The sequence below is a fragment of the Callithrix jacchus genome, chromosome 4 (genome assembly GCF_049354715.1).
Source record: "Callithrix jacchus isolate 240 chromosome 4, calJac240_pri, whole genome shotgun sequence".
Taxonomy (NCBI): domain Eukaryota; kingdom Metazoa; phylum Chordata; class Mammalia; order Primates; family Cebidae; genus Callithrix; species Callithrix jacchus.
This window is the reverse complement of record NC_133505.1, coordinates 170,613,735-170,631,924: the sequence shown is the minus strand read 5'-3', so window position 1 is coordinate 170,631,924 and position 18,190 is coordinate 170,613,735.

Genomic DNA, 18,190 nt, shown 5'->3' with positions numbered 1-18,190 from the left:
CTATAAATCTAAAAGCAGTGGGTCAAGAGCCAGATTCCTGATGTTCCTCTTCAAACCAGAAACCTTCCCCATCTCGGTGGGCCAGTTGGCAACCTTGGCCTTCCTTTGGTCAGTAATTCTGAACTCCTCTCTGCCTTTTGCATCTGATATTCTAACTGTCAGGAAATCTCATTAACTGTATATTTGGAAAATATGAATATGTGATCCACTCCAGACCACCAGGTTCAGAGCCATGACCAGGTCTCACTTAGAGGGTTGGAGCTTCCCGGATGGCTTCCCTGTATCTGTGTGCAGCATCCTTGCTCTACCTGATCACAGAACTTAAAATTTGCAACATCTCCCCAGATCTGAGCCAATTTTCTCTGCAATATTTCCCCCAAGACAACTGCCACCTACTAGAATACTATATAATATAGTTATTTGTTATATTGATTGGTTATTTTCTCTCTTCATGTCTACCTTTGTAAAACGTAAGCTTTATGAAGTACAAGATTTGTGTTGGGTTTTGTTTTGCTGGTTGTTTACTGGCATATGCTGAGCCATATCTGAATATATGCTGAATTAATGAAAAGTAAGATCAGGATCAAAATAAGCAAATGTAGTTAAGTACACAAGTAAAATGTTACAATGTAAAACTGGAAAAAATAAACCAAATTGCCATCACTTTTACAAAATATGATCATCTGTACAGAAATCTTAAGTCAACAGATAAAATATTATAATTACAGTAATAAGATAATTTGGCAAAATTATGAATACAAAATCAATATACAGAGATATAGTTGCATTTCTATTCTGCAGCAACAATAATTAAAGACACCATTTAAATAGAAAAGAGACATATATGACTTTAGAATGAAAGTAGAATATTTTAAGCATTCTACTAAAATAATATCTCACCAAAGATTTGTAAGACACATTTAAAAGATATTAAAGATCTCAATAATATGAGCATTGCATTACATTTTTTAATTTGAACATATATCAATTCTACAGCAATCATTCTATCAGTTCAAGCTCAGTGGCTTTTCACAAACATCTAAACACAAAAATGTTTGGAAACATTTAGCTATTTCTAAAATTTAGAAGAAATGACCAAGGATTGTCAAAGCTTTCTTGAAGAACAAGGTAGAAGTAATTGTCCTACTAGATCCAAAGCTTGTTATAAAGTAATGGTAATAAAGTTTATATTTAAGCAAGTAATAGTAATCAAAGTGTATTGTAAAGTGGTAGTAATTAAAACAGTGTGACATTAAGACCAAGGTGAACATATAGGGAGCCCAGAAAGAGATCTACATATGTGCAGATGATTTATGACAGAGTGTGCATGGCAGATTAGTGGGGAAAGAATGAAGTCTCCAGTAAGTGGTATTCATATGGAAGATAATGACATTTCTATTCACTTCTTTCAAAAAAAAAAAAAAGTAAGAAAATCCTATCACTTCTAAGTGAAAGGATTTCCTAAATAAGACCCCCAAAAAAATGGAATGGATAATTATACAAGATGGATAATTATAACTACATTAAAATGAAAAAGTTTCTGTTTCTCAAAAAGATACCATAAAGTGAAATGACAAGTCACACACTGAGAGATCATATTTTTACCAGCTAAAGGACTAGTACACAAAGTGCATGTACATGTGTCTGTGTGTGTGCGTGTCTGTGTGTGCATGTGTGTAGATATAGGTTACTAATCATAAGAAAAAGACAAACAACCCAATGGAAAAATTGGCCCCTCAAAAGGGATGGAATGAAAGAAAAGAAAAAAAAATACACAAATGAATGGCCCACAAATATCTGAAATGAGACTCAACAGCATGGAATAAGCTTACTTTCCATGGCTTTCTGTTTGATTCCATGCCTTTCCTTAGAAATCCATGATAACATACCGATCTCTGCACACATCCACAAATTAAATACAAATGGAAATATCTGTTGTGTTCATGGTTACCTTTTTATATGTTTGTAGCATTTACTAAAACAATGCTTTGTATGACACGACAATAGTATTTATCAGAAAAATGAAGATGAAATCACAATTTAAAATCTACTTCACTACCACTAAATCAGCAAAAATTTTAGTCTGGTAATATGCAATGTTTGGTGAGGAACTAGAGCCATGAGAATAAATACATGTCAGTGACAGAGAAAAGTGCTACGACCGCTTTGAAGTTCAGGTTGGTAGTCCCTTGCAAATCTGAACATGAGAATACCTACCAGCAAATCCCCAGAGAAAATACTGCTCGTGTACACCAGGAGGTGTATGAGGATGTTTAGGGAGCACTGCTCATAATAAAGAAAAAAAGGAGTCATGAATTGCAATACCTATCTATAGTAACTGACAAATCAATTGCAAAATATCTTTTCAGTGGAATGCTAAGGAGCAGGGAAAATAAATTAACTGATAAATTAGAGCACTGTGCTTCATTCTATATACATAGATTATTACAGCATTAAAAAACAAAGGAAGGATTAATGTAAAATTCAGGAAAATGGATAACTCTATAGAGAATGCAGTCAGAGAGGGACATGAAGGGATCAGTAAAATCATAATGATCTATTTTGCATGCTGAATGCTAACTTAGAACAAAGACGTTTTTAACTCTACATGGTTTACTTATATACACATTTTGTTTCTCACAGCAGCATGGAATAAGCTTATTTTCCCATGGGTTTCTGTTTGATCGATATACTTAGAAATCCAAGATAACATCTCTCTCCACACATTTCCACAAATTAATACAAATGGAAATATCTATTGAGTCTATCTTTGGCTTTTTAAATTTCTGTGTAGCATTTACTAAAGCAAAGTTTTATGTGACATGAGAATAAATGTTGGAATCCAATTGTAACAACCCTATCAGAAGCAAAATAGGCAACTAGAGATAAACATGGTGCCTGAGCAGTTTTCCAAGGAATATGTCAGTCTTACTGTTTTAATTACAAGAAACCAGTGCTACTGTATAAATCTGATTTATGCAAATGGGACATAAATTAAAATTCCAGTTTTGCAAATTCAGGACACTAATTCTCAAATGCCAATACAAAAAAGTTAAAAAGATGAAAACATGAACACACAACATGGGCAAGCATGTATAAAATACTCAAAATGAAGATATATGTTAATGTTTACTTTATGCAAGAATGCCGCTCCTGTAAGATATATGTGCTCTATCAAGAAATTCAATTAGACGGGCACGGTGGCGGGCACCTGTAATCCCAGCTACTCAGGAGGCTGAGGCAGGAGAATTGCTTGAACCTGGGAGTGGGAGATAGCAGTGAGCCAAGATCACACCACTGCGCTCTAACCTGAGCCACAAAGTGAAACTCTGTCTCAAAAAAAAAAAAAAAAAAATACAGGGCACAATCAATTAACAAGTCTACATTCTTTAACCAACTACGACAATTCTACTTCACCATTAATTAATAAAGGTTACAAGTATCTTTAGCATTCACAAGTAGTCTCTAAAGGAATACTGGAATTTTACAAGTCACAGAAAATGGCACTAATATTAATTCAACCAAATGTTTTACTTGCAAATCAATTCACCCCTGTTCTCCCAGAACAAGTGGCATAATGCAGTTGCAAATTGTATTACAAATAGATTTTCTCCAAATGATCACTTTCAATTCCATGCCCCAACTAAATAATCTTGGGATGTTTGCATTTGATTATTTGGAAAATAATAATTATAACAATTATAACGTTTCCTGAGGGACCAGTAATCTAGCAAATTAAATCCAGTGAAATACAAGTTTGTCACCATTATCTTTAATATTGGTGAGCCAGATCAGGGAAACAGAAGCTATGGCTCAATAAATACAGAAGCCCAGACACCTAGTTAACCCTCAATTATGATCATACCCACGTGTCTGGGGCCATTGCCCAAGCCTCCTTATTATCCTAAAGCAAAGAATTACGAGGTTTGTAGTAAACAGGATCTGACCCTGAATAAAACAGTCTTATTTCCAGCTTCAACCTAGCAATATAGTGCTTCCTAAATATGCTTTTGGGTTCACTAAACATTGTTATCCTTGCTCAGACTAAAATGACTCAAGAGGCAGAAGGAAATGGCACGATTTTCTAATTGTGAAATCCAAGTAAAGTGTTTGTCATCTCAGGAGCTGGAGCTTCTGCTGTCTCCTCTCCAAGCCTATGTCAAGGTAAATGGGCAATTAAGTATTTTATGCAGCCGCAAACCAAATAAACTAATCCAAATTTCTATAATGTACCAAATCTAGATTATTTTGAGATTATCTCATAAAACCATAGGTCAACATCACCCGACACCATATTCTGAATGTCAGGCACCCCAGAAGTGATTCAGTCTGGGGCAGGAAATCAGCAGGCCTGCCAGGAGAAAGTTGCCCTCCCATCATAGTGCATGCAGGGAGGAAAGGGTATTTAAGCTTAATTTGAGGCCAGCAGGGCCTGGGATGGTTCTGTGGTGCAGGAGGACTTCCTTGGCTACTGCAGGACAAGCCACGAGCTGGCAGCAGAACAAAGTGTCATCCTCTCACCAGTAAAGCAGCAACAATATTGCATAGGAAGGATCCTGTTTCCTGGGGCTGCCAGCATCCAAGGCACAGGTGCCAGGTAAACTCAAGAGCACAGGAAAGGCAGGACGAGCTCTGGGAAATAGACCATAAGGGGCAAGCCCATGGCTTAGGTGGAAGAATCAGCAAGGCTCGCTAGCCATGTTTCCATGCCCAAGAAAGTGACCGTCACCAACAACTAAGGCTGTTGGTCATCAACAGCTTGAAGCAACACAAGCTGCTGAAGGTGAGCTGAGCAAAAACGTGGAAAATGTGATTGGGAGGGAGTACTGCTTATTCCCTGGAACTCTCAGGAACACGTAAGGGACACTGTGGTGGAGTGCCTATCAAACTAGCTTCTGAAAAAAACTCATTGGGACTTTACACATCAGTAAGCTAGGTCTAAAAAACAGGGAATGTAAACTCTACTTTTGATTTATAGTAGGTATATTTCGGCTATGTGGGGAAAACAAAACTCACCTTATTGCTGGAGGCAAAGGTCATATAAGATATATTGAAGGCACCGGGTGCCTACCAGGCTTTTAAAGATTGGCTGCCAATTTCAATCCTCCCCAATTTGTCCCTTTCTGAAATTATATATTTTCATAATTTTCAGGAAAGGAGGAATTGAGTATTCCTGTTTTTTCTAGAGGATACTTTGATTAGGGCCTCAATCAGTAAATTACCTGGTAAAATGCTCTCTAAACCTCAAGGATACTTGAAGCACCTTAAGAAGAAACTAAAATGTTGTCTTCTAATACCTTGAGTACTTACCTCGGTCATCATTTTATTAGTTGTCTATCAGGAACATTTATTTGTTAATCATATTAACACTTTGAATTTCATATAAGAGGAAATGTTTTCAACAAATTCAAATGAATTCCTTTTTTTTTTTGAGACGGAGTTTCGCGCTTGTTACCCAGGCTGGAGTGCAATGGCGCAATCTCGGCTCACCGCAACCTCCGCCTCCTGGGTTCAGGCAATTCTCCTGCCTCAGCCTCCTGAGTAGCTGAGATTACAGGCATGCGCCACCATGCCCAGCTAATTTTTTGTATTTTTAGTAGAGACTGGGTTTCACCTTGTTGACCAGGATGGTCTTGATCTCTTGACCTCGTGATCCACCCGCCTCGGCCTCCCAAAATGCTGGGATTATAGGCGTGAACCACCGCACCCAGCCTCAAATGAATTCTTATACATTAGCATAAGGCCACATCTCAGAGGGAAGTTGTGTTGTAAAAATGAGACATCGGTTGTTGACAAGTGAATAGAATTTGCAGGGTGGCTAATGTTGGACTGTTTTTCAGCAGAGAAAGGGAAAGAATAGAGACACCCTTAAAGGAAAACCACACAGGTGTCAAACTATTCATGCCATCAATCAGGTCAGTCATATTTCAATCTTCTCCCTAAAGCTTATCTCAGTGTAACTTAAGGAAGAAATGGAAAGCCCATTTTCACCAGCATGCATATCTTCTGGAAGGGCAGGCAGAAGGCAGATTCATAACAATTTCAAACTGAAGCAGTACCCCAAAGCCAGTGATGTATTCTGGCCCAGACTTAGCAGGTTATTTTACCTGGCTACATAAACCTCATTGTTCCTCTTGATATAGTAAATGTATTTTCACACATTATATTTTTATTTCTCACCAAATGTGTCAAGATTTGGTTTTTATTAAACTTTAGATTTTATATAATTGTAGATATGTATACAGTTGTAAGAAATAATACAGAGAGATCCAATATACCCTTTGCCCAATTTCCCCAGTGGTAACACCTTACATGTTGACAATGATACAGTCAAGATATAGAACATTTCCACCACCACAAACATCCCTTATGTTGAACTTTTAAAGCCACACTCACTTCCCTCCCTCTCTCCTCTGTCCTTAGCTCCTGGCAACCACAAGTGTGTCTCTCTATTTCTACAATTTTGTTATTTCAAGAATGTTTTATAAATGGTACTAGACAGTACACAACTTTTGGAGATTAATATCATTTTCTCAATATAATTATCTGAAGAGTCAATATACTAACATGCATGTATTAACAGTTCATTCCTTTCCATTGCTGAGTAGTAGTCCACACTTTAGACACAGCAAGGCTTTTTTTAAACATTTACTATTTGAAAAATATCTTAGTTTTTTTCCATTTGAGTCTATTATGAATAAAACTACAATGAAGTTTTGTGTATTAATTTTAATGTGAACATCAGTCTTCATTCTTTATGGATAATTGTCGGGTCACACGGTGCTTGTATGTTTAGTTATTTAAGAAACTGCCAAACTCTTTTCCACAGTGGCTGCAACATTTTACATTGCCAACAGAAATGTAGGAGTGATCCATTTGTCTGAATCCTTGCAAGCATTTGGTGGCGGTATTATTTTTAATTTCGGCTATTCTGATAGGCATTTAGAGATATCTGATTTTGGTTTTAATTTACATTTCCCTAATAACTAGCAATGTTAAACATATTTTTACATGTGTGTTTGCTATCCGCATTTCCTCTTCAGTGACATGTCTATTCCTGTCCTTTGCAATGCAATGCTACTAATTGCATTGTTTTTCTATGGAGTTTTAATAGTTCTTTATATTCTTCAGATCAGTCCTTCATCAGATTCTCAGTCTGAAAATGTTTTCTGTAATGTTTCATCCTCTTAACAGGGTCCTTGGAAGAGCAAAAGTTCTTTAGTTGGATGGAGTCAAATTTACCAATTTTGCCCTTTTTAGATACTCCATTTGGTGTCAAATCTAAGAATACTTTAGCCCTAGATCATGGAGATGATCTGGGTTTTTTTTCTAAATATTTTGTAATTTTTCATTTCATATTTAAGTCTGTGATCTATTTTGAGTTAATTTTTGCATATGGTGTGAGGTTTAGGTCAGGATGCATCTTGGATTGTTTAGCCTGTGGATATCCAAACATTCCAGTAAGTTGACAATTTAGATGAAATGGACAAATTCTTTGAGATGTGACTGTCAAAACTCACCCAAGGAGAAACAACACTCTATCTACTAAACAAATTGAATTCATAGTTGAAAGTCTTTCCACAAAGAAATTTCCAGGCCCAGATTGCCTCACTGTGAAATTCTACCAATTTTTTAAGGAAGAAATAATACCAATTTTATTTAAGCTCTTCCAGAAAAATTCCAGAGGAATGAACCCCTCCCAACCCATTCAATAAAGCCACCATTACCTTCATATTAAAACCAGACAGGGGAGTGTTGTTCAATGGATATAAAGTTTCAGTTGCGCTAGATGAATGAGTTCTAGAGATCTGCTCGACAACAAGCTGCCTGTAAGTTAATAGCACTGTATTGTGCACTCAAGTTTTTATGTGATTTTACCACACAAAAAAACAACAAAACAAAGGCAGAGAAGGGAGCTTCTAAAGGTGCTGTAAGCCATCACTTTCACAGTTGTACAGCGATCTCCAAGCTCATCAGATTGCATACATTAAGTATGTACAGTTTTGTGTATAGCAAATATAGCTCAATACAAAGCTGCCTGAAAAAAGACATTACAAAAAATGAAAACCACAAACCAACGTAACACATAGACACACATGAAAAAGTAATTTTTAACAATTTTAGAAAATTAAATCCAACAATGTATAAAAAGCATAATGCATTATGACCACTTCGGATTTATCCAAGGAACATGAGATTGGTTTAACATTTAAAAAACCAATGAAGGTTATTTATTACATTAACAAACTGAAAAAAGTACATGATCATCCCAATCAATGCAGAAAAAGCAAACACTTGACAAAATCCAACAACCATTACTGATGAAATAAATGTCAGTAAACGAGAAATTAAAGGAAACATCTTCAACTGGATAAGCAGCAGCTGCAAAACAAAACAAAAAGACCGCAACTAGAAACATCATCACACCTGGGGTGAGAGGAGCAAATATTTCCTCCTCACCATTTTTGCTCGACACTGGGTTGCAGGGTCTAATCGATGCAATGAAACCACCGGATTTCAGGACAGTGTGGCACTGGGAACAAGATAGCAAACAGGTCATGAAACATGACAGAAATGGAATGAGACTCACACATGTACGGTCAATTGATTTTCAACAAATGTGCAGAGTGCGTTAGTCAGGGGGGTTGAAACTCTGGAGCGGCTGAAATAATAGGATAGATATATATATAAAGGGTAGTTATTAGAGAGTATTGACTCACACGATCACAAGGTGAGGTCCCACAATAGGCCCTGTGAGGCGCAAGGAAGTCAGTCCAAGCCCCCAAACCTCAAAAGTAGGGAAGCCAGCAGTGCAGCCTTCAGTCTGTGGTCCAAGATCCAAAAGTCCCAAAGCTGAAGAACTTGGATTCTGATGCTCCAGGGCAGAAAGCATCCAGCACAGGAGAAAGATGGAGGCCAGAATGCAGCCAGTCTAGTCATTCCATGTTCTTCTGCCTGCTTTGTATTCTGGCCATGTTGGCAGCTGATTAGATGGTGCTCACCCCAATTGAGGGTGGGTCTGCCTCTCCACTGACTCAAATGTTCATCTCCTATGGCAACACTGTCACAGACACACACAGGAACAATACTTTGCATCCTTCAATCAAGTTCATACTCAATATTAACCATCACACAGAGTAATCCAGGTTTATAAAATTAGAAAGTAATCCTTCTTCACCTGTTTTATAGAAGAGTCTGTGTAGAAGTCTTCTCCAGTGGAACTAACTGAGCTTGCAGATCTCTTTTTGGAGGGAGTTTTCAATCATGTATTCAATTGTATTAATAATTATAGTGCCATTCAGAGCATCTATGTCATACTGGGTGAGTTGAATAGTGTGCGCTATTTCAGATTTGGTTCATCTAATCTAAGTTTTAAAATTTGTGTGTAGAGCTGTTCGTGGTGTTCCGTTATAATCCTGTTGATTTCTGCAGGGTTGGTGGTGATAGCCACTGTTTTATTTCTGATATGAGCAATCTGTGTCTTCTCTCTTTTTTCCTTTGTCAGATTTACTAGATGTTTATCAATTATATTGGTATGTACAAAGGTCAGCTTGTTTTCATTGATTTTCTCTATTATTTCTGTTTTCAGTATCATTCATTGATTTATGCTGTTAACATTAATATTTTCTATTGATTGCATTAGGGCTTTTTTCTTTTTGAGATGGAGTTTCATTCTCGTTACCCAGGCTGGAGTGCAATGGCAGGATCTCGGCTCACTGCAACCTCCACCTCCTGGGTTCAGGCAATTCTCCTGCCTCAGCCTCCTGAGTAGCTGGGATTACAGGCACGCACCACCATGCCCAGCTAATTTTTTGTATTTTTTTTTAGTAGAGACGGGGTTTCACCATGTTGACCAGATGGTCTCAATATCTTGACCTAGTAATCCACCCACCTCGGCCTCCCAAAGGGGCTTTTTTCTTTTTATATTAAATTGTTGAGATAGGATATTAGACGACTGAATTGGGACTTTGCCTTTTTTTGTAATACAAGCATTCAGCATTCATTGCTGTGAATTTTTCTGTCCAAATGCTTTGACTGAGAGAAGAAAAATGTTCTATTTTTATTTTATTTTAGAAAGTTTGATATACTTTTAAAGTTTTCCTTGAGATTCTCTCTTTGACCCATAGATTATTTAGAAATGTGTTACTCAGTTTCCAAGTGTTTGCAAAGGTTACAGCTATTTTCCTGATAAAATTTCTAGTTTGATTCCACTGCGATACTTTCAGTTTCAGATCTGACGTGGAAAGAGATTGGAACTCATCACTGCTATCTTCACAATTAAAACAAAAACAAAAACTGAAAATAGTGAATTTTCTTGAGCATATCAGAAAAGTGAGTTCACAGGGCAAACTATACCACCCCAGAACTTGAAGAAACAGACAGATCCAGGGAGTCACATCCATGATCTGCTGACATGGAACAAAAGCTGCTTTCATCCTAAACTGGTAGGAACATATACATTGTAATTTTGAGGAGCTCCTGGAGGCTGTGTGTGGAACGGCCTGAGAATGAGTAAGTCAGGAGAGTGCGGTCCTAGGAGAGGGGCACACTTTCACATTGTGCCTTCAGGAGCCTCACCATGTTCTCGTGGTTAGTCCCGAAGTTTCCCTCCTGGCTCCGGCGCTGGGAGGGCCAGGAGGGGAAATGTAATCATTGTGAAACATGCGCAGAGCATTCTCTACAATGAAGACCTCCTCTACAGGGTAAAAGTCTCTACCTGAGCCTATTCAACCCTGGGAAAGAGCATCTCCCAGACACTTGCCCTTGCAAGTGGGATTACCTAGAGCAGGGGACATGTCTGCTAAAGACTTAGATGGAATCATGAGATGACAGCACACTTCCCCTCCCACCCACTTCACCCCCATTCCAACAGGGCTCTGGCAACAGCAGTGAATTGGGAAGAGTTCTTAGGGAAACCTAAAGATAACAGGAGAGAGAAAAACGAGAACATCTGAAGCCTCCCAAATATGTTCTCTCACTTTAGCCATGTTGCTGCTCCTAAGCCATTTCAACATCCTTTCTTCTCGTCTGTCTGGCTGGCTCTTCATGATTATTCAGGATACATCTGATTTCAAGACACACATGTGGATATAAGCCTTTCTGAAACGTGCCACAAAACTGTATGAATCCCTGATCTCCAAGAGGGACTCCAGACCTCCCTGTGTGCTCCCTCAGTATCTGGTACCTGCTACCGACTTGCATTTTAACGCTGTCAATTGCCATTACTTGGCCGTTTTTGTCTCTAACTATAAGTTCTCAAAACAAGGGACTCTCATGGTTCTCTCGTATTGTTAGTTCTTCCTGCTCACAGTTCCTGGCATATAATATGGCCTCAGTAAAATAGATTGCACTTAATGGAACACAATGCAATCTCTTTTATTGCATTTCTCAATTCAATTCTGTGTATGACAATTTATTTCAATTAGGATTGGAATAGAAACACATGGATATGATGAGAGAGGAAAAGAGGGGGTGTTCTATCAGAAAAGAGAAAAGAAGAGAGGGATCCCAGATAGACCAACTAGTAAATGTTCACTGGAATTGGCTTCATCGTCTTATACACCATCTCAATTCTTAACAACCTTATGATTTTTAATGTCAATGGCATAAAGAGGGATATTTGAAAACACATGGCATTAAAACAAGTTATTTCATGCTTATGGGACTCAGGAGGTTTAGAAACATCCTTCATTTTCCCTAAGAAACACTCTCTGACATAAGACTTCTCAAAATGTATCATTAAAAATGTATAAAGACATCCATTTATTTAATAAAGTTTATGCATACGAGAAATAGAAATGTCACCTAGAAGTACTATACATCAACCCACACACATTAGAGTCTTAAGTCACTTCCTTGGTAATCTAGTCCAGCCTGCAACTACTATAGGAATCACTTCCATCTTCTCTCTGACACTGAATTCTCTCAGTGATGGGAAACTCACTGCTTTGCAGAAAACCTAAAAGAAAACAAAACCATTCCACTGTTGAACTATGATTATTAGGGCTGTCTCTCTTACGATAGACCTAAATTTGATTGCTTATTGTCACTGTCTCTTGCTATTTTACCTTCTGAAGTATTATACAGTAAATCCGTTTCAGCTCTCACATGGTGACATTTTGAGTATTTGAAGGCAGTTATCTTGTGCCCTCATTGTCCTCTGTTTTTTAGGCTAAATATTCCTGTGTCTTATTAGTAAAAAAATGATATAAAAAACTTATATCTGATTATTAGAAAAGAAGTCTGATCCATCACACACATTTTAAAAATACATTAGGACTTAAAAGTTTAGCATTTGTGATTTTTATTATTCATGAGCCATTTTGAAAGTCATGACATGCACTGATTTATAATTTCTAGAGGATGATTTTATGTGAGCCTAGTTTTGAAAGCATATTCTTTGACTAATGAGTGCCCCTAGCTCCTGGCCATCACATGCATGGAAGGACAAATGTATACATCATGTTGTATTTGTGATTTTGAAGATTATGATGTTTCAGGAAGTAGCCCTTGAAAGTGTTACTGTATATGTCTATTCTACATAGAGTAAATGCACTACAGTTTAATTTTGCCTGAGTAAAAGATTGGTTATTGCTCATATTCCCAGTGCTTGTATTGGTTCACACGTCACATCAGCCCCAGAAAAGTAATTACCCTTCCTTAGGCCAACAAAACTTGATAAATTGTAAAAGCCTTCCAGTGGAAGTCTTCCCATCAACTAGTTGCAGTAATAAATCAACTGGGCAATCCCATCTAAGAGTCACTTCATTATAGAGTATGTACTGAGAAAATGACTTTCTATATTAGCACTGCTTACTTAGGAGGTAACAGACATTATAGTCATATGAAAAAACATGATCTTAAAGTAATATTGCCTCCATTGATATGTAATTGGCATTTAAAAAATAATCATTTGTACAACATATTTGAATCTTTTTTACTTCACTATGCATTTGTTTCTAGCCTCTGTGATTACAAAGTTTAGCATCTCCAGGGGTGCAGGAGACCTTTCCTGCATGAGGAAGATTCTGTGACACCATCCCCACTACCTCTGCTCAGTCCTAGCCTGCTGCTGGTCCCTGACCCAAACACTGAGTTTCCTGTCCTCTCTCTTTGCTTCTTGTGCTCCTGCAAACATCCCAATTGGTTTCTCCTGAATGTCTTTATGCTGATTTTCAAACAAAACCAAGAATGATTCCTGTGTCCCAAAGCCCCTTCATGATCTAAGTCTACCTTGATGTCTAAGGCAACTCTCTCAGTAGAGTACAATAGAGGAGAAATGCCCATCTCATTGCATCATTTTGGAGAACAGCTAATATTGGCGTGACTTATCACTAGTGAGTAAACTTTCATCACCTGGTTAAGATGGTTCCAAACTGTGCCACTGTTGATTTCCTTCTGCACTGTCTTTTCTTTGGAGTGAGTCACTAAGTGCAATCCACACTCAAGGAAGGGGAAATCAAGTTCAACCTCCTGGAGGAGAGAATATTACTTGTAATTCTGCTGAGAGAAGTATTTATTTCTTCTCACTAATTTATTTATTTATTTATCATTTATTGATATTAGTATGGGCTCATAGATATTTATTTTGTTATTTGGATATAACTGAGTCTTCATAAAAACTTTTGTTGCACAAATTCTATCAGTTTTGCCCAGTGGAAGCTCTTTGAAAATGTTTTTGCCCATTTTGTTTGGGTTATATGTCTTTTCTTATAAGTCTTTGTCAGCTGAATGTATTGTAAATATATGATCCCTGCCAATGGCTTGTCTATTTACAATCTTAATGATGTATTTAGTCAACAAAAGTTCTGAATTAAGCCCAACTTATCAAAGTACTTGATAAAATTCAATACCTACTTAAGATTTTTTTTTAAGTCAGCAAACTAGGAATAGAACAAAATCTCCTGTAATCTAATAAAGGTTATCTACAAAAAAACCCAACAGCTTTCATACTTGTGTTAGTCAGTTTGCGTGCTGCTGATAGAGACATACCCAGCCTGGGCAATTTACGAAGGACAGAGGTTTAATGGAGAACTCAGAGTTCTACATAGCTGAGGAAGCCTCACAATCATGGCAGAAGGCAAGGAGGAGCAAGTCGCATCTTACGTGGATGGTGGCAGGCAAAGGGAGAGCTTGTGCAGGCAAACTCCTGTTCTTAAAGCCATTCGATGTTGTAAGACTTATTCACTATCATGAGAACAGCACAGGAAAGACCCACCGCCATGATTCAATTGTCTCCCACCAGGTCCCTTCCACAACACATGAAAATTCAAGATGAGATTTGGGTGGGGACACAGCCAAACCATATCATTCCTGGCCCCTCCCAAATCTCATAGTCTCATATTTCAAAACCAATTGCGCCTTCTCAACAGTCCCCAAAAGTCTTAACTCATTTCAGCATTAACTCAAAAGTCCACAAAGTCTCACTTGAGAAAAAGCAAGTTCCTTCTGCCTATGAGCCTGTAAAACCAAAAGCAAATTAGTTACTTCCTAGATACAATGGGGGTACAGGCATTGGGTATATACAGCCATTCCAAATGGGAGAAATTGGCCAAAACAAAGGGGCTACAGGCCCTGTGCAAGTCCAAAATCCAGTGGGACACTCAAATCTTAAAGTTACAAAATGATTCCTTTGACTCTATGTCTGACATCCAGGTCACGCTGATGCAAGAGGTGAGCTCCCATAGCCTTGAGCAGCTCTGCCCCAGTGGCTTTGCAGGGTATAGCCCCCCTCCTGGCTGCTTTCATGGGCTCGTGTTAAGTGTCTGAAGCTTTTCCAGGTGCATGGTGCAGGCTATTGTTGGATCTACCACTCTGGGGTGTGGAGGATGGCGGCCCTTTTCTCATAGCTCCAGTAGGCAGTGCCCCAGCTGGGACTCTGGGTGGGGGATCCAACTTCACATTTCTCTTCCACCCTCACAGGTTCCACATTATACAGGAGATCACATAGTCTCAGAATCATTCTGGACAGTGCCTCATTGACTGCCTGCTTCCCCTTCGCTTTCCACTACTGTAGTTTCCTTAGGCCTCCCCAGTCATGCTTCCTGTACAGCCTGAGGAACTGTGAGTCAAGTAAACCTCTTTTCTTTATGAATTACCCAGTCTCAGGTAATTTGTTAGAGCAATGTGAGAACAGACTAATACACCAGGCAAAGGACCACCCTCACAGGTTCCATGTGAAATGTTTCTAATATGAAGACATTTCTGTAGCTACTGAAATTGTCAGCTGCACCCCAACGATGGAACACAATAGCCCTATCTAAGATACATGTAGTGCACAGCCCAATTATAGAATAGTCCAGATCTACAGGCCTCACCATAGGAAGAGTTAAAGCACTTCACCTGAATTTTTTCTTCCTTTTTGTTACTATATGGAATTGATTCAGGATTACTGGAAAAAATACTTTAAAAACTTGTAAGGTGGCTACACCAAAACATATCTTAAAAATTTTATATATTTGCATAATATACATATATTCTTAGCTGCTTATACCTTTATAAAACTATCTATGGAAAACAGAAATGTAAAAGGGATAGAAATTTATTAACTTTGTTCCTTCGAATTTGAATACAGGCAGTCAATGAGGCACTGTACAGAATGATTCTGAGACTACGTGATCTCTGGTATAATGCGGACACTAATGCTTATACACATACATAGATAAATGACAAACCCCTGTTTTTCTTTTTTGTTTTGTTTGTTTGTTTGTTTGTTTTTTGTAGTTTTGTTTATTTTTATTTTTGTAACACGAGAGAGGAAGCGAAGGGCCAGGGCCCGGCAGCGTCCCCTGCACGGTCTCTAAAGCATTCGTCCGTCCCCAGGTTTGTTTTGAAAGGCAATTTTGGGGCCGCACTCAAGGAAACGCTCCAGGTTGTCAATCCCAGTGACGACCGCTTAAAATAAAAATCTCCCGTCTGTTCGCTGCTCCAAGAGGCTCCGAGAAACTCAAAACAAACCCCTCTGGAAAATGCCGCCCTGAGAACCAGAGCGAGGTTGAAAGATACTTTCAACAAAGAATCTTCCAGAATCCAGCCAGCTCTGGATGGCCGCTTCACAAAACCAAACACCAAACATTTCCAACCAGAGAACTGTCGGCTCTAGCAAGAAAAAGGGGCTTCACCAAATAGGGAGAGTCACAAACTCGAGGGGGGATTCTGCCTGAGGCCCGCCTCTTCCTTTCTGAGCAGATCCATCCATCTGCGGAGTGGAACCATGGTCCTGGAGGGTGGGCGCTCACTGTCTGCCCGCCTGTCTGCCCGGCTTCTTCTCTGGCTGGCCTCTGCCTGTGCCTGGGATCCCGTCTCGGCCCCGGCCACCAAACACACCTCGGCCGGCACCGCCCATACCGCGGCCCTTCTGCTGCTTCTGCTGCTGCAGGCCTCCGCGGCCTCTGTTTTTTATAACTTTTTTTCAACAAGGGTATGTGCATGTGTTGAAGGAAGCTGAAAATTCAATGGTTTTAAAAAAGATGCTAGAGAAGTGGTCACTTTTAGATCAAATTTAGAAATAGCATCCATCAATTAGATCTGATCATAAAAGTAATAAGTGTTCCGTGAGGACAATTTAAACAGTACGGAAGAGTGGAGAGGCCCCCATCACGCTAACCCTTCATGGATAATCTCTAATAACATAGCACCTGCTTTTCCTTCAAGTCTTTTTCTTTACACATGAATTCAAGTGAAAAGATACAAATTATCATAATATCAAATTTGGTTGGTAAAAAAGAGGTATAAGTCTGTATGAAAGCAAAAAAAACAAAAAAGGGAGGGCAACCTGTAAGATTCCATTCAGGAATGAACTGAACAATTACAAACCATTTTCATCTTCCGTGAAAGAAAATGCCTCACATATGAATACAGTTTAGAAATTGTTTGCATTTAAAATTACAAAATGATGAAAACTGAATTATTTGATCTGATTTTTTAAAATCACTTCAAGATGAGAAAATCAAAACTTTTCAATAGAAAACAAAACGAGCTCATCCTGTGTGTATTAATCTGCTTTCATGCTACTAAGACATACCCAAGACTGGGCAATTTACAAAAAAAGAAGAAGTGTATTGGACTCACAGCTCCACGTGGCTGGGGAGGCCTCACAATCATGGCAGAAGATGAAAGGCACTTCTTCTTACACAGCCGCAGCAAGAGAGAAGCTTGTGCAGGGAAGCTCCCATTTTTAAAACCATCAGATTTCATGAGACCCATTCACTATCACAAAAAAAAACCACACACACAGGAAAGACCTGCTCTTATAATTCAATCATCTCCCACCAGGTCCCTCCCACAACATGTGGGAATTATGGGAGCTATAAGATGAGATGTGGATGGGGACACAGAGCCGAACCATATCACCATATATTGGCAACCTGGCACTTCCACACTGTCTGCCAGTGTCTCTGTGACCCATTCAGCTTTCCTCTGCTCCTTCAGGATGCCATCGCCATTCCTGAGTCTCTGGCCACGCGAGACCATGGACCGCCTGCTTAGAGGCTCCTCGAGGTCTTTTCTGAGACATAGGCAGACCTAACTCTCCTGTTTCACTGGGCCTCCCCAGGTATTTCACTCTCCGTTCTTAGGCCTTACCCACCACTTTTGTCAAAGTCATTTGGACTCACCAGAAGGTCAAGTTCAAGTTTTCCCAACCCCTCACACCCGCCTCAAAAGGTTCCCTGAAAACAAGTCCACGTCCCCGTTGACCTAAGTCCTCCACGTGTCCCGGGATTTTCCCAATATCAGCGTTCTGTTCAATAACCTCAACACAATTCTCCCAGGTCAATTTTTCCAATTCTCATAGCCCCGGGCTCCATGTGCATCAGTGCACTACTGCATTTTTGAATCAGCAAAAAGGGTGAAGAGACCGTTTATCCTGCTTCAGTGATAATTTCAGATGCAGCCTTCTCACTGAAGGAGGCCAAAAGGCACAACTCTGTCTGGTCTGATCACATCGCTGTATCCTCCTCTGAGCTCATACGTCTTTCTCCTTGATCATTTTCACCTTTCATGATGACAGCCCCATGGCTGCCAACAATATAATCACTAAGGTAATGGTCAGCTAATAGATCCCAGTAAACGCTCTGTTAAACGGGATCCATTTCTCCAGTTCATTCAGTGTTTTAAGAATTTTGTTACAGCAGCATCTGATGGGAATACCCTGTCAGGGTATTTACATATCAAAAATTTTAATTTACAT